General features: G+C 45.6%; 1 protein-coding gene across 1 annotated transcript in view; it reads left to right on the forward strand.

Moving 5' to 3' along the window:
- Nucleotides 1-7,975: 7,975 nt before the first annotated feature.
- LOC147113508 (methylated-DNA--protein-cysteine methyltransferase-like) overlaps nt 7,976-18,207 on the forward strand; it is a 442,117-nt gene continuing 431,885 nt past the window's right edge. The window contains exon 1 of the mRNA XM_085994688.1: nt 7,976-8,151. The gene's annotated coding sequence lies outside the window, so the exon portion shown is untranslated. The remainder of the gene's footprint in view (nt 8,152-18,207) is intronic.

An 18,207-nucleotide genomic window follows, 5' to 3' on the forward strand; every position in this document is an offset into this window, starting at 1 on the left:
TGCAGCGTCCATGGGACGCTCAGCACACAACAGACTGGTCACCCATTTCTTGGTGATATTCACCTCAAACACATAAGAGGAAATCCTCTCTTCCATCTTATTTCTCTCTTCAAAAACAGTGTCTACTGCATCACATCCCTTTTGCCAAGGTCCTAACGTGGTCGCCATTTCTGTAGGGGGTGGTGTGTGGGTCAGATTCACCTCTGACTTGTGAGCGGTTCGAATCGCTCCCACTCCCTTGGTTCTAGACCTGGGACTTATTTGGGGGCTGTAATGAAAAGTGCAGCAGACAACTGAATTTTGGTGAAAGGAATAAGATCTTTATTGGGAAAGAAAATATACAACACAGTAATCTTAACACTCTAAATTGGGGGAACACTTTCGAATATACGAGGGAAAATAACAATAGACAGAATACTTCACCCCTCCCAATCCCACTTCACTGGCTAAGTTGGGCTCCAGAGGACCAGGGATAATGCTCACCAAAACGACTTCTTTTGACAGTTGTAGAGGTTCGCGATTTCGGGGTTCTCTAGATGTGTCGGTTGGGGCTTGCCGTACCCCGGATGCGGTAGAGGACTTCGACTGCGTGTCTGGTGATGTCCTGGATCGCTGATACTGTTGAGAACTTCTGTAGAGAACTGGTGCTTCCAGAAAGAGAGCACTCCTGTTGCTTCCAGAGAGAGAGAACTGCTTTTCTGAACTGACTGCTGAACTCTGTAGCGAGAGAGAGAGCTGCTTGAACTGCTTCTTGATGATTTCCTTGATGAACTCCCCTCGATGAGCTAACTGCTTTCTTGTAAAAACAGGCCTCCAATTATACTAAACGAGGCCTGCTAATCTTGTTAGATTTTGGGCGGGCTCATTAATATTGATCTGTTCAATTGTTTAATTGGTTTCAGGATGATTCCATCACTTGCTTAAGTTGTTTAAGAACGTGTGAAGTGGTTTCGGGATGGTCCCATCGATTGTTTAAACTCTTGTTTAATTGTCAGTTTTGTCCTTCGTCTTTGAGTTTCCTGTGGGGCCTTGAGATTCTTTTGTTGGTTGGTGGCATGTTTTGCATTATGCAAGATTTTGGATGGTTCTGTCATTTTGGCGGGAACTGCTTTTCCGTTGGTCTATTGTCAGTATGTAAAATGACTGAGACGGTCTAGATAGTCCCCAGACAGCTTGGTTAATGCCAATACCCAAAACTGTCCATTTACAGAGGCCAATCCCAATTCCTTTGTTGCAGCCCTTTTCCTTCCACAGGCTCAAACGTGCTATTAAAAATAAAACCAAAATCCTGGGGTCTTTGATTTTTAAATCTCCCTTAGGCCCAATATTCTTATACCATTCTGACATGGTTTATTAACATTCCAAAAATCCCTTCTTTAGGGTAATTTTCTTGGTTTTGGGGAATCTGCTGAATTTTGCGAATCTTACAAAGTCCAACGTGAAGCCTTTCTATTGTAAGGCAAGGCCGGTCCCCTATGCAATGAAAAGTCAGGTGCAGGAAGAGCTGGAGAAACTCAGAGAGAACGGAGTGCTAGTAAAAACTGACAAAAGTGAATGGTCTACCCCAATTGTGATAGTGCCCAAAGCAGAGAAAACTGTATGCTTGTGCAGTGACTACAAAGTTGCTGCTAACCAAGCAGTTGACGATGAGCAGTACCTGTTACCTACATCACAAGATTTGTATGCAGCCCTTTCTGGGTCAAATGTTTTCTCCAAGCTTGACCTGTCACACACTTATGCTCAGCTGAATGTTGAGAAAGAGAGTCATAGAAACATAGAAACATAGAAGGTAGGAGCAGGAGTAGGCCATTCGGCCCCTCGAGCCTGCTCCGCCATTCAATGCGATCATGGCTAATCATCCAAATTCAGTACCCAGTCCCTGCTTTCTCCCCATACCCCTTGATCCCTTTAGCCTTAAGAAATATATCCAACTCCTTCTTGAATATATTTAATGAATTGGCCTCTACTGCCTTCTGTGGTAGAGAAGTCCACAGGTTCACCACTTTCTGGGTGAAGAAATTCCTCCTAATTTCTGTCCTAAATGGCCTATCCCTTATCCTTAGACTGTGGCCCCTGGTTCTGGACTCCCCGACCATCGGGAAGATCCTTCCTGCATCTAGTCTGTCCAGTCCTGTCAGAATTTTATAAGTTTCAATGAGATCCCCTCTCATTCTTCTAAACTCCAGCGAGTACAAGCCCAATCGAACCAATCTCTCCTCATACGTCATTCCTGCCATCCCAGGTATCAGCCTGGTGAATCTTCGCTGAATTCCTTCCATGGCAAGAACATCCTTCCTCAGATAAGGTGACCAAAACTGCACACAATACTCAAGATGTGGTCTCACCAAGGCCCTGTACAACTGCAGCAAGACATCCTTGTTCCTGTACTCAAAACCTCTCGCTACGAAGGCCAACATACCATTTGACTTCTTGACCGCCTGCTGCACCTGCATGCTTACCTTCAATGACTGGTGCACAAAGACACCCAGGTCTCGTTGCACTTCCCCTTCTCCCAATCTATTGCCATTCAGATAATAATCTGCCTTCCTGTTTTTGCCACCAAAGTGGATAACCTCACATTTATCCACGTTATATTGCATCTGCTATGCTTCTGCCCAATCACCCAACCTGTCCAAATCATCCTGGAGTTTCTCGGCATCCTCCTCACAGCACACATGCCCACCCAGCTTTGTGTCGTCTGCAAATTTGGAGATATTACCTCTAGTTCCCTTGTCTAGGTCATTAATATATATTGTGAATAGCTGGGGTCCAAGGACTGATCCCTGCGGTACCCCACTAGTCACTGCCTGCCACTCGGAAAAAGACCCGTTTATTCCAATTCTTTGCTTTCTGTCTGCCAACCAGTTCTCTATCCAAGTCAATACCTTGCCCCCAATCCCATGTGTGTTAACTTTACACGCTAATCTCTTATGCGGGACCTTATCGAAAGCCTTCTGAAAGCCCAAATACACCACATCCACTGGTTCTCCCTTATCTATTTTACCAGTTACATCCTCAAAAAGTTCCAGTAGATTAGTCAAGCACGATTTATCTTTTGTAAATCCATGTTGGCTTTGTCCGATCCTGTCACTGTTTTCCAAGTGCTCTGCTATTACATCTTTTATAATGGACTCTAGCATTTTCCCCATTACCGATGTCAGGCTTACCGGTCTGTAATTCCCTGTTTTCTCTCTACCACCTTTTTTGAATAGTGGGGTAAAATTAGCTACCCTCCAATCCATGGGTACTGTTCCAGATTCCATCGAATGTTGGAAGATGATCAGCAATGCATCTACTATTTCTAGGGCCACTTCCTTAAGTACCCTCAGATGTAGATTATCAGGCCCTGGGGATTTATCGGCCTTCAATCCCATCAATTTCCCTAACACCATTTCCCTACAAATACTGATTTCTTTCAGTTCCTCCCTTTCATCAGACCCTATGTTCCCCGACATCTCTGGGAGGTTATTTGTGTCCTCCTTTGTGAAGACAGAACCAAAATATGTATTTAATTGGTCTGCCATTTCTTTGTTCCCCATTATAAATTCCCCTGATTCTGACTGCATGGGACCTACGCTTGACTTCACCAATCTTTTTCTCTTCACATAAAGCTTTTACAGTCAGTTTTAATGTTCCCTGCAAGCTTACTCTCATATTCTATTTTTCCCTTCTTAATTAATCCCTTTGCCCTCCTTTGTTGAATCCTAAACTGCTCCCAATCCTCAGGTTTACTGCTTTTTCTGGCCAATTTATATGTCCTCTCCTTGGATCTTATGCTATCCCTAATTTCCCTGGTTAGCCATGGTTGAGTCACCTTTTTTGTTTTATTTTTATGCCAAACTGGGATGAACAAATTCTGTAGTTCATCCATGCGGTCTTTGAATGTTTGTCATTGCCTATCCACCGTCAACCCTTTGAGTGACATTCCCCAATCAATCCTACCCAACTCGTGCTTCAGACCATCATAGTTTCCTTTATCTAAATTCAGGACCCTAGTCTCTGAGTCAACTACTTCATTCTCCATCTTAATGAAGAATTCTATCATATTATGATCGCTCCGACCCAAGGGGCCTCATACAACAAGATTGCTAATTAATCCTTTCTCATTACATAATACCCAGTCTAAGATGGCCTGATCTCTGGTTGGTTCCTCGACATATTGGTCCAGGAAACCATCCCGTAAATACTCAAGGAATTCCTCCTCCACAGTATTGTTACTAATTTGGTTAGCCCAATCTATATGTATAGTCAACAGTATCTCACTATCAGCACACACAAGGCACTGTACTCATACACCAAGCTGCCGTATGTTGTAAAGTCCTGTCCCAAAATCTTCCACGCTACAATGGATAAGATTTTGCAAGGAATTCCAAATTGCTTATGCAAGCAAGTTGATGTGCTGATCACAACAAGCAGCGAGGAAGAAAATCTCTAAGTGTTAAATATAGTGCTTCAAAGGTTGAATGCCCACAATGTAAAATTGAAAAGGAGCAAATGTGCTTTTGTGCAGCCCGAGGTTGTGTACCTTGGTCTGAAAGTTGATGCAAATGGCTTGCAACCAGTGAAGGAAAAGGTTGATGCTGTCATCAATGCTCCAAAGCCACAGAACGTGTCTGAGTTAAGATCTTTCCTTGGAATGGTCCAGTACTATGTACGTTGCTTACCCGTGTTAGCGACCATATTAGCTCCATTGCATGAGCTCCTTAAGAAGGATATCCAGTGGAAGTGGATGAAAGCACATCAGGAAGCTTACGACACTTGTAAGAGAAGTCTTTCTAGCACTGCTCTACTTGTGCACTACGACACAGAGTGTGAGCTTAAGTTAGTGTGTGATGCTTCCAGCTATGGTGTAGGAGCTGTCATAAACCATATAATGGATGATCACAGAATCACAGAATCACAGAAACCCCACAGTGCAGATAGAGGCCATTTCGGCCCATCGAGCCTGCACCGACACAGATCCCACCCGATCCCCGTAACCCCTACACCAACACATATCCCACCCTATCCCTGTAACCCCACGTATTTAATCCCCCTAACACTAAGGGTCAATTTATCATAGCCAATCAACCTAACCCGCACATCTTTGGAATGTGGGAGGAAACCAGAGCACCCGGAGAAAACCCACACAAACACGGGGAGAATGTGCAAACTCCACACAGACAGTCGCCCGAGGCTGGATTCGAACCCGGGTTCCTGGCGCTGTGAGGCAACAGTGCTAACCACTATGCCACCGTGCTGCCCTCCGTGCCACCGTGATGGCCAAGTGAAACCAATCGCGTTCGCATCATGAACCCTCACAAAGAGCGAAAGAAACTATGTATAAATTGAAAAGGAAGCACTCATCATAGTGTTTGGAATCAAGAAATTCCAACAGTTCCTGATTGACAGAAAGTTTACCCTGATAATCGATCACAAACCACTCCTAGCAATATTGGGGCCCAAATCTGCCATCCCTGCAATGGCTGCATCAAGAATGCAACGTTGGACAGTGTTGTTGTCACAATATGACTACACGATTGAATATCGCACTTCAAAGCAAAACGCAATCGCAGATGCCTTGTCCAGGTTGCCACATGAAGACTCGTGTTGGGAGTGAAGGTGAGATTTTCACGCTAGGTGCAGTTGACAAAGACTTTCCCATGAATGCAACTGAAATTGCAGATGAAACTCAAAAGGACTCAGTACTGAAAAGAATGGAATGGATGGACTGAACAGTGTCTGGACACAGAATTGAAACCATTCCATAACTATCATACTGAACTGTCTTGTGAACAAGGTTGTATCAAGTGGGGAAACAGAGTGGTGGTACCTACTTCTTTCAGAGATAGAATTCTGGTCGAACTTCATATTGAACATCCAGGGATCGTCAGTAAAAAATCAATTGCAAGATGCTTTGTTTATTGGCTTGGATTGGACAGTGATCTTGAATCACTTGTCAGCAAATGCAGCATTTGCCAAAATTGCAGAAACAAACCACAGAAAACTCCACTACAACCCTGGTCATGGCCAAGTAGACCTTTTCCGAGAGTACATGTAGACTTCTGTGAGAAAGCAAATGATTAATTCCTGGTACTTGTAGATAGTCACTTAAAGTGGATTGAAGTGAAACACATGGGTTCAAATACTATAACTGAATGTACCATAGATGAGTTGAGGTCTATCTTCACATGTCATGGCTTACCTGAAGAGCTTGTTTCTGACAATGGCCCTCAGTTCCATTCTGCTCTATTACCTTCAGTAAGGAGATCAGAAAGGCTCTGCAAAACTGTTATTAAACTGGATTTGCAGTTCATAAAAAAAAAAGCCAGGAGTTTTTGTTATGTGGTACATGTAATGCTAAGAAAAGTGAGACCATAGTTTTGTTGTATTTGAGAGGGGAATATGTACATTTTTTTAAAGGGGAAAGCAGTGTAATGTATTATCACATGGTTTGTCTCATAGTTTAGTATGAGCATGCTCAGTTTGCTCTGGCCTAGTAAAGCAAGCACATGAACTAGCAACTTCATTTGTTCTACTCACATATACTTCACTATAAAAATACATGTAAAGGGTAATTAAAACAAGAACGAGAAGGTATTTTTTTTACAGAAAAGTTATAGACTGGCCTCCCCTTCCACACCTTTGTAGCCTATCTGCCTAATCAGACAACAACTGTTTTAAGTTCCTGCCAAAAAATGGTCAGTCTGAAGTTCAGCACCAATAATTGTCATTACCGATAACAAGTGAGATTTTAATTATACCAAAAACTCCACAACCTTTCAAGACAGCATCAGAAAATGGTTAAGATGTTTAAAGAACAAATGCCACTGAAAGTTAATGGGTTGGAATTTGCGGTCGGATTACGTCTCCGACCCGAAAAAAAAATCCGAAATTACCCGCTGGCTCCCAGGTTTCGGAAACTTCGGATCCTGGGCTTGCAGGCATACGAATGCGTAAGGGCCCACGGATCCCAGGGAAGCATCCCTGGGATCATGTAGGCGGAAGCGTCCCTGGAGTCGTGTGGGCCAGGTCCTCCAATCAGAAAAGAGAATTCCTCATAAGCTTATGGGGATTTGATGTACGAAGGGAATCCCCATTAGCATGAGGAATTCGCAAATAATTAAATAATTTACACAACGGGAATAAAAATAAATGGTCCCATTTTCACATTTAATTAAAAGTCCCTTTAATGAAGCATTTAGAATAAAAATGTAATTTTTTGAAAAATAATTTTAAACATTTTAATCCGGGCCAAAATTTACATAAACTAATTTTAAATGTTTGGATGATTTTTAATTTTTTAATTTAACATTTATATTAACCCTTACACTGTTGAAAGTAGGCCCTATGCCTACTTTTACCAAGTGTAAGGGTTTTGTGGCATTTTCTGGGCAGTAGTTGGTCAAATAGCCCAACTCTGCGCCAGCTAAAGTAATTTTTGGGTCAGTTCGTATGATCTGTCAAGGCGAACCTTATGTTACTAGATTAGTAAGCCAGAGGCCTGGACTAATAATCCAGAGACGTGAGTTCAAATCCCACCAAGGTAGCTGGGAATTTAAATTCAGTTAATTAAACAAATCTGGAATTTTAAAAAGCTAGTATCAGTAATGGTGACCATGAAATTACAGTTGTTAAAAACCCATCTGGTTCACTAATGTCCTTTAGGGATAGAAATCTGCTGCCCTTACCTGGTCTAGCCTATGTGTGACTCAAGACCTACAGCAATTTTGGTTGACTCTGAAATGGCCGAGCAAGCCACTCAGTCGTACCAAACTGCTACGAGAAAAGACCTTCCCCACACGGACTGCAGCAGCTTAAGGCAGCGATCACCACCTTCTGAGGGGCAATTAGGGATGGGCAATACATGCTGGCCTTGCCAGCGACGCCCACATCCCATGAATTAAAAAAAAAACGCAGCAACTTCTTTCCTTCTGAGCAAACTTCATGACCAGAAATTTTAACTCTGTTTCTTTCTCCACAGATGCTGCCTGACCTGCAAAATTGTTGAGCTCTTTCACAGTGTGTGTACTTTCCACACCTGAGAGGGAGCGCAAGTTATCAGCAGCTCAGGGAGTGGGCGTGGCCAGGGCAGCAGCCGCCTGTTACTGTAACTTTGGGCTTGTCACAAGGACGCTGCGAAGGCGGAAGTCCCCTGGCGAGGCGAGTGCAGTAAGTCGGAGTTTTTCTGATTCTCAGGCATTTCTTTTTTGGTTTGAGGTTTTTTTTTAAAATGTGTAACGAGTTTCCGCCTTGTTGCCCCCATGTGATCGGGCAGTGAGCCGCGCAGACTCGGAGCGGATACTTTGTATTGCTGAGTGTAGCCGCGCATGTGTCGCAGGGCCGCGGTGAGAAGCGCTCCGCTCAATCTCTCAAACGTTGCCCTTTCTGAAATGAAGCCTCGCTCATTCAGCTGGCAGTGCACAGGACAACTTCAATTGTGTGTGTGTGTGTAAGACAAATACAAGCTGTGGTCTCCTGCCACTGTATCCAGCTAACCTTTTAACACAGGCCTTTCCAGTAGTTTGGCACTTGATCCGATTAACGCTACAGTCAAACACTTGGAAAAAAAGGCTGAGGGGTAACCTAATAGAGGTCTTTAAAATTATGAAAAATTGTGATAGAGTGGATACAGAGAGAATGTTTCCACTTGTGGGGAAGAGCATAATAAGAGGCCATCAATATGATAGTCACCAAGAAATCCAATAGGGAATTCACAAGAAACTTCTTTATCCAAAGAGTGGTGAGAATGTGCTTGAAGTGAATAGTATAAATGCATTTAAGGGGAGGCTAGACAAGCATATGAGGGAAAAGGGAATAAAGGGTTATGCTGATAGATTTAGATGAGGAAAGACGGGGGGAGGTTTGTGTGGAGCATAAATGCCGGCATGGACTGGTTGGGCCGAATGGCCTGTTTCTGTGCGGTATATTCTCTGTAATCCTATGTACACACATTTATGTCATTAATGTGCTTTGTTCAGAATTCTTGGGATAGCCGTACAATATTGTGGCCCAATTCAGTAGGCTGTAGAATCCTTTTAAGCAGCTCTTTCCTCATTTTAATTTCTGTGATATTAGTGATTCTACTGACAATGCCAAATTAAAGCACACTCTTCCTTTAAAGGAAAATCATGCCATAGAGAGATGCACTTGCACTCTTCGGTGTCCCAGAGCATTGTAAAAAGTCCTGCCACTGAATGATCCACAGTCTAAGGGCTCCTCTGTAGAGCTCTGCTGCCTGACATTTCAGTGAGCGGGTACACTCTGCTGACAGGAGGATCCTCGTGGAGTACATCCACTAGTCACCATGCAGTGCTGTAAACAGACTAATCTCTGACTAGTGAACATACTCCAGGTGGATCTCCTACCTGACATTACTGGCACTGGTCTGTTTCACTTCAATGAAACATTAGTCAGTTGGGTTTTATGGAGATGTCCTTTGACTACCAATTATTATCCATTCTTAGAAGTCTGTTAAAAATGAAATGCTCTGGGACGTGTAAGAGGGTAAGTACTTTACATTAACAGTACTTATCCCTGTAGAACTGTTCTTTAAAGAATTTGCAGCATATATGTACAGAAGCCACACAGTACTGGATGTGAGCAGCTTAATAGCTGTGTCTGCTGTGTACTGTTCTTTGTTTATGCAACCATTGTTTTACATTAGAAATAATCACTTACGCAGTCAGCAGAATCCTGAGAATCTACGACAGTAAGTATCTTTGGAGAACTCTTGTGTTAGAATGTCCTGCATTGATATAAATCTGTTTGCAAAGTAGGATGTTTAAAATTGTGTCTGATTATTCCCTCGTCACTTTTTTCATGTATGAGAGATTTATTAGTATTTTCAGGAATTTGATTATGCTGTGTTGTCACATGCTTTTTATTTATGATTTTATCACATTTTTAAAAAAAAGGCAAAATAACACAAGCATATGAAACCAAAAAAGACAGCACCATTATATAGTAATGCACATCAGAAAGTAAGATATTTATAGATGCAGCAGTTAAATTTGGCATCTCCCTTTCACTTATGTTTCCACAAACCTACTGCTGAAGCATCACTGTCAGCCCACAGGCCTACAGCAGCTCGTGTGAGCCTCCATTGCAGTCTGCAGACTGGATCTGATCCAGTCCCACATTTCCATTTGCTGCCAACTGCTGCTCCCACTGTCAGTGTCTGAATCTGAACATTCGGTGTGCAGGTTGCAAGGTGAGTACTGGACTATTCAGAAACACTGCACAAAAATATTATCATTATTCTAACAAGCAGTCAGTTCATGATATTATGGACTGAATGGCCAAAATAATGGAGAGGCCAAATGATTGTCCATCAAGACTTCCCTCTTTGACCAAGCTTTTGGTCACCTGTCCTAATATTTTTTTACGTGGCTTGGTGTCAAATTTTATCTGATAACCCTCCTGTGAAGCACCTTGGGATGTTTTTATTATGTTACAGGTGCTCTATAAATGCAAGGTTTTGTTGTTGTAGAGTAGGTCCTCCAAAGGAGGACACAAATTACCTCCCAGAGATGTCGGGGAACATAGGGTCTAATGAGAGGGAGGAATTGAATGAAATCAGTATTTGTAGAGAAATGGTGTTCGGGAAATTGACGGGATTGAAGGCCGATAAATCCCCAGGGCCTGATGATCTACATCCTAGGGTACTTAAGGAAGTGGCTCTAGAAATAGTAGATGCATTGCTGGTCATCTTCCAAAATTCTATAGACTCTGGAACAGTTCCCATGGATTGGAGGGTAGCTAATGTTACCCCACTATTCAAAAAAGGTGGTAGAGAGAAAACAGGGAATTACAGACTGGTAAGCCTGACATCGGTAGTGGGGGAAATGCTAGAGTCCATTATAAAAGATGTAATAGCAGAGCACTTGGAGAACAGTGACAAGATCGGACAAAGTCAACATGGATTTACAAAAGGTAAATCATGCTTGACTAATCTACTGGAATTTTTTGAGGATGTAACTGGTGGAATAGATAAGGGAGAACCAGTGGATGTGGTGTATTTGGACTTTCAGAAGGCTTTTGATAAGGTCCTGCATAAGAGATTAGCATGTAAAGTTAAAGCACATGGGATTGGGGGTAAGGTACTGTCTTGGATAGAGAACTGGTTGGCAGACAGAAAGCAAAGAGTTGGAATAAATGGGTCTTTTTCCGAGTGGCAGGCAGTGACTAGTGGGGTACCGCAGGGATCGGTGCTAGGACCCCAGCTATTCACAATATATATTAATGATCTAGACGAGGGAACTAGATGTACTATCTCCAAGTTTGCAGATGACACAAAGCTGGGTGGGCGTGTGTGCTATGAGGAGGATGCAGAGAAACTCCAGTACAATTTGGACAGGTTGGGCGATATGGCAGATGCAGTATAATGTGGTTAAATGCGAGGTTATCCACTTTGGTGGCAAAAACAGGAAGACAGACTATTATCTGAATGGCAATAGATTGGGAAAAGGGGAAGTGCAACGAGACCTGGGTGTCCTTGTGCACCAGTCGCTGAAGGTAAGCATGCAGGTGCAGCAGGCGGTTAAGAAGGCAAATGGTATGTTGGCCTTCATGGCGAGAGGATTTGAGTACAGGAACAAGGATGTCTTGCTGCAGTTGTACAGGGCCTTGGTGAGACCACACCTTGAGTATTGTGCGCAGTTTTGGTCGCCTTATCTGAGGAAGGATGTTCTTGCCATGGAGAGAGTGCAGCGAAGATTCACCAGATTGATACCTGGGATGGCAGGAATAACGCATGAGGAGAGATTGGGTCGATTAGGCTTATATTCGCTAGAATTTAGAAGAATGAGAGGGATCTCATTGAAACTTATAAAATTTTGACAGGACTAGACAGACTAGATGCAGGAAGGATGTTCCCGATGGCGGGGGAGTCCAGAACCAGGCGTCACAGTCTAAGGATAAGGGGTAAGCCATTTAGGACTGAGATGAGGAGGAATTTCTTCACCCAGAGAGTGGTAAACCTGTGGAATTCTCTGCCACACAGGGCAGTTGAGGCCAATTCATTAAATATATTCAAGAAGGAGTTGGATATATTTCTTGAGGCTAAAGGGATCAAGGGATATGGGGAGAAAGCCAGGGACAGGGTACTGAATTTGGATGATCAGCCATGATCTCATTAAATGGCGGAGCGGGCTCAAGGGACCGAACGGCCTACTCCTATCTTCTATGTTTCTATGTCTATTTTGTTGGTCACCGGCACGGGCTGATTGGCTAATGAAATGCCCTATAATGTTTTGTGTAACTTTGTTGACTGAAATTAAGTACAAATTGTGGAGGGTAGCTGAGTGTACTGTTCACGATACAGCATGTGAGTTAAAGGAGTAGAGAAGACTGTTGCAAGAAGGAGAGAGACAAAGTATGATTTTTTTTTTCAAGGTATTTTTAGAAATGGAAATATTTTGGGAGGGAGGTAATGTATTACTTGCTTTCCCCCCCCCCCCAATTTGCCTCCTGTACCACACACCATATTTTCCCAAAAGGAGATATTTTGATCTGGTTTTATAGAACCATATCTCATCCATGGGCTCCCTCACAGCAACCGGCTACATAGGCCCTTGATCCCGAACAGGCGGCCCTTGAAACTAGAAACTTCAGTACCCAGTTGTTACTGAATGTTCCAGGATTGGATGTTCCTGAAGGAGACTGAAAATGAAAAGGTTGCTGAGAGGCACAGAAAGTTATAAGGATCATTGTTGCCAGGATATGCCTCTTTGCACTCAGGTCAAGTCCATCCTCTTGGGGTGGAGATGATGTGTACTACAGGCTAATGAGACTTGTGGTCTCTGATATAGTTCCAAATTGTAGATAATTAGTTTGTGGGGAAAAAAGTTGAGAATCCAGTTTAGTATTTATGGCACATGTACCGTTGTTAAAATAAGTATATGGAGTTTCCTTATGATGGGTCTGAGAGAGTCGCTTTTGAGCAATTCAATACTTTGGATTTTAGCCAGCGACCAGAAGTTCCTAGATTATAGTGTGATTTCAGCAACACACTGAACAAATTGTCAAAAAAACAAACACCATTTAAAAAAAAATATTCATTCACATGAAGTGGGTGTTGTCATCATTTATTGCCCTTGAGAAGGTGGTGATGAGCCGCCTTCTTGAACCACTGCAGTCCACAGTGCTGTTAGGGAGGGAGTTCCAGGGTTTTGACCCAGCGATGATGAAGGCACAGAGATATATGTCCAAGTCAGGATGGTGTGTGACTTGGAGGGGAACTTGGAGGTGGTGGTGTTCCCATGCGCCTGCTGCCCTAGTCCTTCTAGGTGGTACCAGTCGCGGGCTTGGGAGGTGCTGCCGAAGAATCCTTGGCGAGTTGCTGCAGTGCATCATGTAGATGGTACACACTGCAGCCATGGTGCGCCGGTGGTGGAGGGAGTGAATGAGGTGGATGGGGTGCTAATCAAGTGGGCTGCTTTGTCCTGGATGGTGTCGAGCTACTTGAGTGTTGTTTGAGCTACACTCACCCAAGCAAGTGGAGAGTATTCTGTCACACTCCTGACTTGTGCCTTGTAGATGGTAGAAAGGCTTTGGGGAGTCAGGAGGTGAGAGACTTGCCACAGAATACCCAGCCTCTGACCTGCTCTTGTAGCCACAGTATTTGTGGCTGATCCATTTAAGTTTCTGGTCGATGGTGGGGGATTCGGCGATGGTAATGCCGTTGAATGTCAAGGGGCGGTGGTTAGACTCTCGCTTGTTGGAGATGGTCATTGCCTGGCACTTGTGTGGCGCAAATGTTACCTGCCGCTTATCAGCCCAAGCCTGAACGTCATTCAGGTCTTGCTGCATGTGGGCATGGACTGCTTCATTATCTGAGGAATTGCGAATGGAACTGAACACTGCAATCATTAGATAATATCTCTACTTCTGATCTTATGATGGAGGGAAGGTCATTGATGAAGCTGCCGAATATGGTTGGGTCTAGGATGCTGCCCTGAGGAACTCCTGCAGCGATGTCCTGGGGCTGAGATGATTGGCCTCCAACAACCACAACCATCTTCCTTTGTGCTAGGTATGACTCCAGCCAGTGGAGAGCTTTCCCCCTGATTCCCATTGACTTCAATTTTATTGAGGTGTGGCTAGTTCTGGTGCACAAGTTTTCAGCACAACAGCCGGGATATTATCGGGTCCTATAGCCTTTGCTGTATCAGTATGTTCAACCATTTCTTGATATCACGTGGACTGAATCGAATTGGCTGAAGACTGGCTTCTGTGATGGTGGGGACCTCAGGAGGAGGCTGAGATGGATCATCCACTTGGCACTTTTGGCTGCAGATGGTTGCAAACGCTTCAGCCTTGTCTTTTGCACTGGTGTGTTGGGCTTCGCCATCATTGAGGATGGAGATGTTCATGGTGCCTCCTCCTACTGTTAGTTTATTTGTCTAACACCATTCAAAACTGGATGTGGCAGGACTGCAGAGATTTGATCTGATCCGTTGGTTGTGGGATCGCTTAGCTCTGTCTATAGCATGCTGTTTCCACTGTTTACCATGCATGTAGTCCTGTGTTGTAGCTTCACCAGGTTGGCACTTCATGTTTAGGTACGCCTGGTGCTGCTCCTGGCATGCTGTTCTGCACCCCTCATTAGATTCAGGGTTGGTCCCCTGGCTTGACGGTACTAGTAGAATGATGGATATGCCGAGCCATGAGGTTACAGATTGTGGTGGAATAAAATTCTGCTGCTGCTGATGTCCCACAGTGCCTCAGAGATGCCCAGTTTTGAGCTGCTGGATCTGTTTTGAATCTATCCCATTTAGCACGGTGGTAGTGCCACACAACATGATGGAGAGTGTCCTCAGCCTAAAGACGGGACTTTGTCTCCACAATGACTGTGCGGTAGTCCTCCTACCAATACTGTCATGGACAGGTAGATTGGTGAGAACGAGGTAAAGTAGGTTTTTCCCTCGAGTTGGTTCTCTCACCATCTGCTGCAAGCCCAGACTGGCAGTTATGTCCTTCAGGACTCAGTCAGTACTGGTGCTACCATGCCACTCTTGGTGATTGCCATTGAAGTCCCCCACCCAGAGTATGTTCTGTGCCCTTGCTACCCTCGGTGCTTCTTCCAAGTGGTGTTCAACAGGAAAGAGTACTGATTCATCAGCTGAGGGAGGGTAGTAGGTGGTAATCAGCAGGAGCTTTCCTTACCCTTGTTTAACCTGATGCCATGAGACTTCATGGGGTCCGGAATCAACTTTGGGACTCCCAGGGCCACTCCTTCCCGACTATATACTACTGTTCTGCCACCTCTGGTGGATCTGTCCACCATTACATATGATCCAATTTTAGGGAGTCAAAAAACAAACTCCGTTACATATGAAATCTACAGCAGTGATCGTTTCATCCTGTTCCACAATATAATACATTTTTAGCTCAATCTCCAAATTTAAATGGCTTAAAAAGTTAAAGCTAAGTGGGAATGTAAGTTGTGAGGAGGATGCAAAGAGGCTTCAAGGGGATGTAGACAGGCTAAGTGAGTGGGCAAGAACATGGCAAATAGAATATAATGTGGAGAAATGTGAAGTTATTCACTTTGGTAGGAAAAATAGAAAAGCAGAGTATTTTTTAAATGGTGAGAGTTTTGGAAATGTCGGTGTTCAGAGGGACCTGGGTGTCCTTGTACACGAATCACTGAAAGTTAGCATGCAGGTACAGCAAGCAATTAAGAAAGCAAATGGTATGTTGGCCTTTATTACAAGAGGATTTGAGTATAAGAGAAAAGGGCCTAGAAATTCAGTTGTTTGCGCCAGCCGCTAGCGCCTTAGGAGGAGAGGTGGGGTGCTAAGCGGCTAGCGCCCGGGCGCAGCGCGATCTGCGCCTCTCGCGAACTTCAGTTAAGATTTAGTGGTGGCGCAAAACCTTTGCGCGCGCAGATCCTGATGTCATTTCATGGTGCAACGCCCTTTGTGCGCCCCGAACCGGAAATTCAGTGGCGCCGGCCTATTGTGCGCCTGGCGCCCCTAGCGACTGGTAGAGGGGAACGGTTCCCAGGCGCGGGGGGCGCTAATTAAAGGGGACTCCTCCTGCAGTATAAATGGCAGCCATTTTGAACCACTCCTTCTTTGTGAGAGACGGATCTTTGGAGAGAGACAAAGGTAGAGAGCTTTCTGGTTTGGCTCAACACTCGCACAGGTACTTGTGGCTTCAGGCCAGAGCTTTGCACTTGTCTTTAACTTCAGTGTCATAGCATTGATTGGAAACATATAATGGGGGCTGTAATGGGTGGAAACGTTGGGCTTCTCCATTGCATTCAAAGGGCTCAGAGACGCCGTCAGAGAGTGCCAGTCATGGCCAGACGGAGAAGGGGCAACAGGCGTCGGCAAAGGAGGCCTTACCCACCCAGGGTATACCACCAGCAGTTCTCATATCTGAACATGTCTGAGGAGCAGTGTGTTCGGAGGCTGCGATTCAGAAGGGCGGTGGTCACTGAGATCTGCCACCTGCTTCGCGGAGATCTGCAGCCACAGCTGAGGAGCAGGACGTCTCTGTCGGTGGCAGTGAAGGTGACGGTGGCTCTCAACTTCTATGCCACCGGCTCCTTCCAATCCGCTGCTGGGGACATTTCCAACATCTCCCAGTTTGCGGTACATTGCTGCATCCGCCAGGTGACCAATGCCCTTTTCAGGAGGAGACGTCAGTTCACCTCCTTCCCCATGACCGTTGACAAGCAGCAAGAGCGTGCAATGGGCTTTGCAGCATTAGCGGGCTTCCCCATGGTGCAGGGCGCCATTGACTGCATGCATGTGGCTTTGCGGGCACCTCTAGAGAATGCCGAGGATTACCGCAACCGGAAGGGCTACCATTCGCTCAACGTGCAGTTGGTGTGTGACCACAGGCAGCTCATCTTAGCTGTCGATGCCCGCTTTCCAGGCAGCAGCCACGATGCCTTCATCCTGCGCCAGACTTCTGTGGCAGACATGTTCGAGGCCCAGCCTCTCTGGGACAAAGGCTATCCTTTGTGCACCTGGCTGATGACCCCGCTTCGTGCGCCCAGCACCGCTGCTGAAGAGGGATACAATGACAGCCATCAAGCAACCAGGAACATCATTGAGCAAACAATCGGCGTGCTGAAGCAACGGTTCCGCTGTCTGGATCGTTCCGGGGGAGCCCTACAGTACTCGCCTGAGCGAGTCTCCCATTTCGTTGTCGTGTGCTGCATGCTGCACAACCTGGCTATCCGCAGGACTCCGCCACTGCCAGCAGACATTGGAGGACCACCGGAGGAGGACCAGCACAGGAGGGAGGCAGAAAGTGCAAGGGCCGCCCGTCGGCGGCTTATTGCAAGTCGGTTCTAGGCCCCCTCTCAGGGAATGGCTTGTGGCAATGGCAGAAGATGAATGTAGCCGCTCCACAAGCCCTCAGCCGAGCAGGGCAACCAGGACTTTCAAAAGAAAGCATGGACAGTGCGATTTAAGAATTTTTTTTTACTGTGATACCTCTGTGCCCTTCCCACATAACAAACTAATGGAGAGAAACCCCCCCCAAAAACACAAATACACCAGTCTCGGCCTTTACAAGTAAAACAAATATACCAGTCTTGGCTTTTATAAGTAAAACAAAACATTTGGCCACACCTTCTACTTTTTCCCCTGCGAGGGTGATCCGTTTCGCTGCCGTGACTGGCCCCTACCCGCCCTGTAGCTCCTCCTCAATGGGACCCCAGTGGCTGCAGCAAGGCTGGGGGAAGGCTGCTGAGGGTCAGATGATGAGACAGCAGATGCCCTTGGGGGTCGGCCTGGACCAGCTCTGGGACTGGAGGGGCCGGCTGCTGACTGCTCCAACTCTGCTTGGGCGGCAGCAGTCTGTCCAACAGCTGGTGGCAGCTGCAATGGAGGAGTGACAGTGTTGGCTGCAGGAATGCTGCCAACCTGACAGATCACAGGCACTCCCTGGTCGGCTGATACATTGGCACGCGCACGGGCCAGCACTGCAGCATGCGCAGCAATCTGCTGAGGCACAGGCTGCTGCGGCACAGCGAGTGCCCCGGCGATGCCTGGCCAATCCAGCGAGTGTGGCAGCAGTTAGTGCCCGTGTGGCCCTGGTCTGTGTCTGCATGACAGCAGCCAGTGAATGCACGGCACGACTGAGCACTTGGCTAGAAGCCGCCTGTGAAGCAGCGAAGTCCTGCTGACTCCTAGCCTGTGCTGCCGCGATGTTCTGCAGACTCCTGGCCTGTGCTGCACTGAATTGTTGCAGACTCCTGGCCTT

This window comes from Somniosus microcephalus, chromosome 8 (assembly GCF_052327205.1).
Source record: "Somniosus microcephalus isolate GS21.2 chromosome 8, FLI_Smic_1.0, whole genome shotgun sequence".
In the NCBI taxonomy this organism is placed as follows: domain Eukaryota; kingdom Metazoa; phylum Chordata; class Chondrichthyes; order Squaliformes; family Somniosidae; genus Somniosus; species Somniosus microcephalus.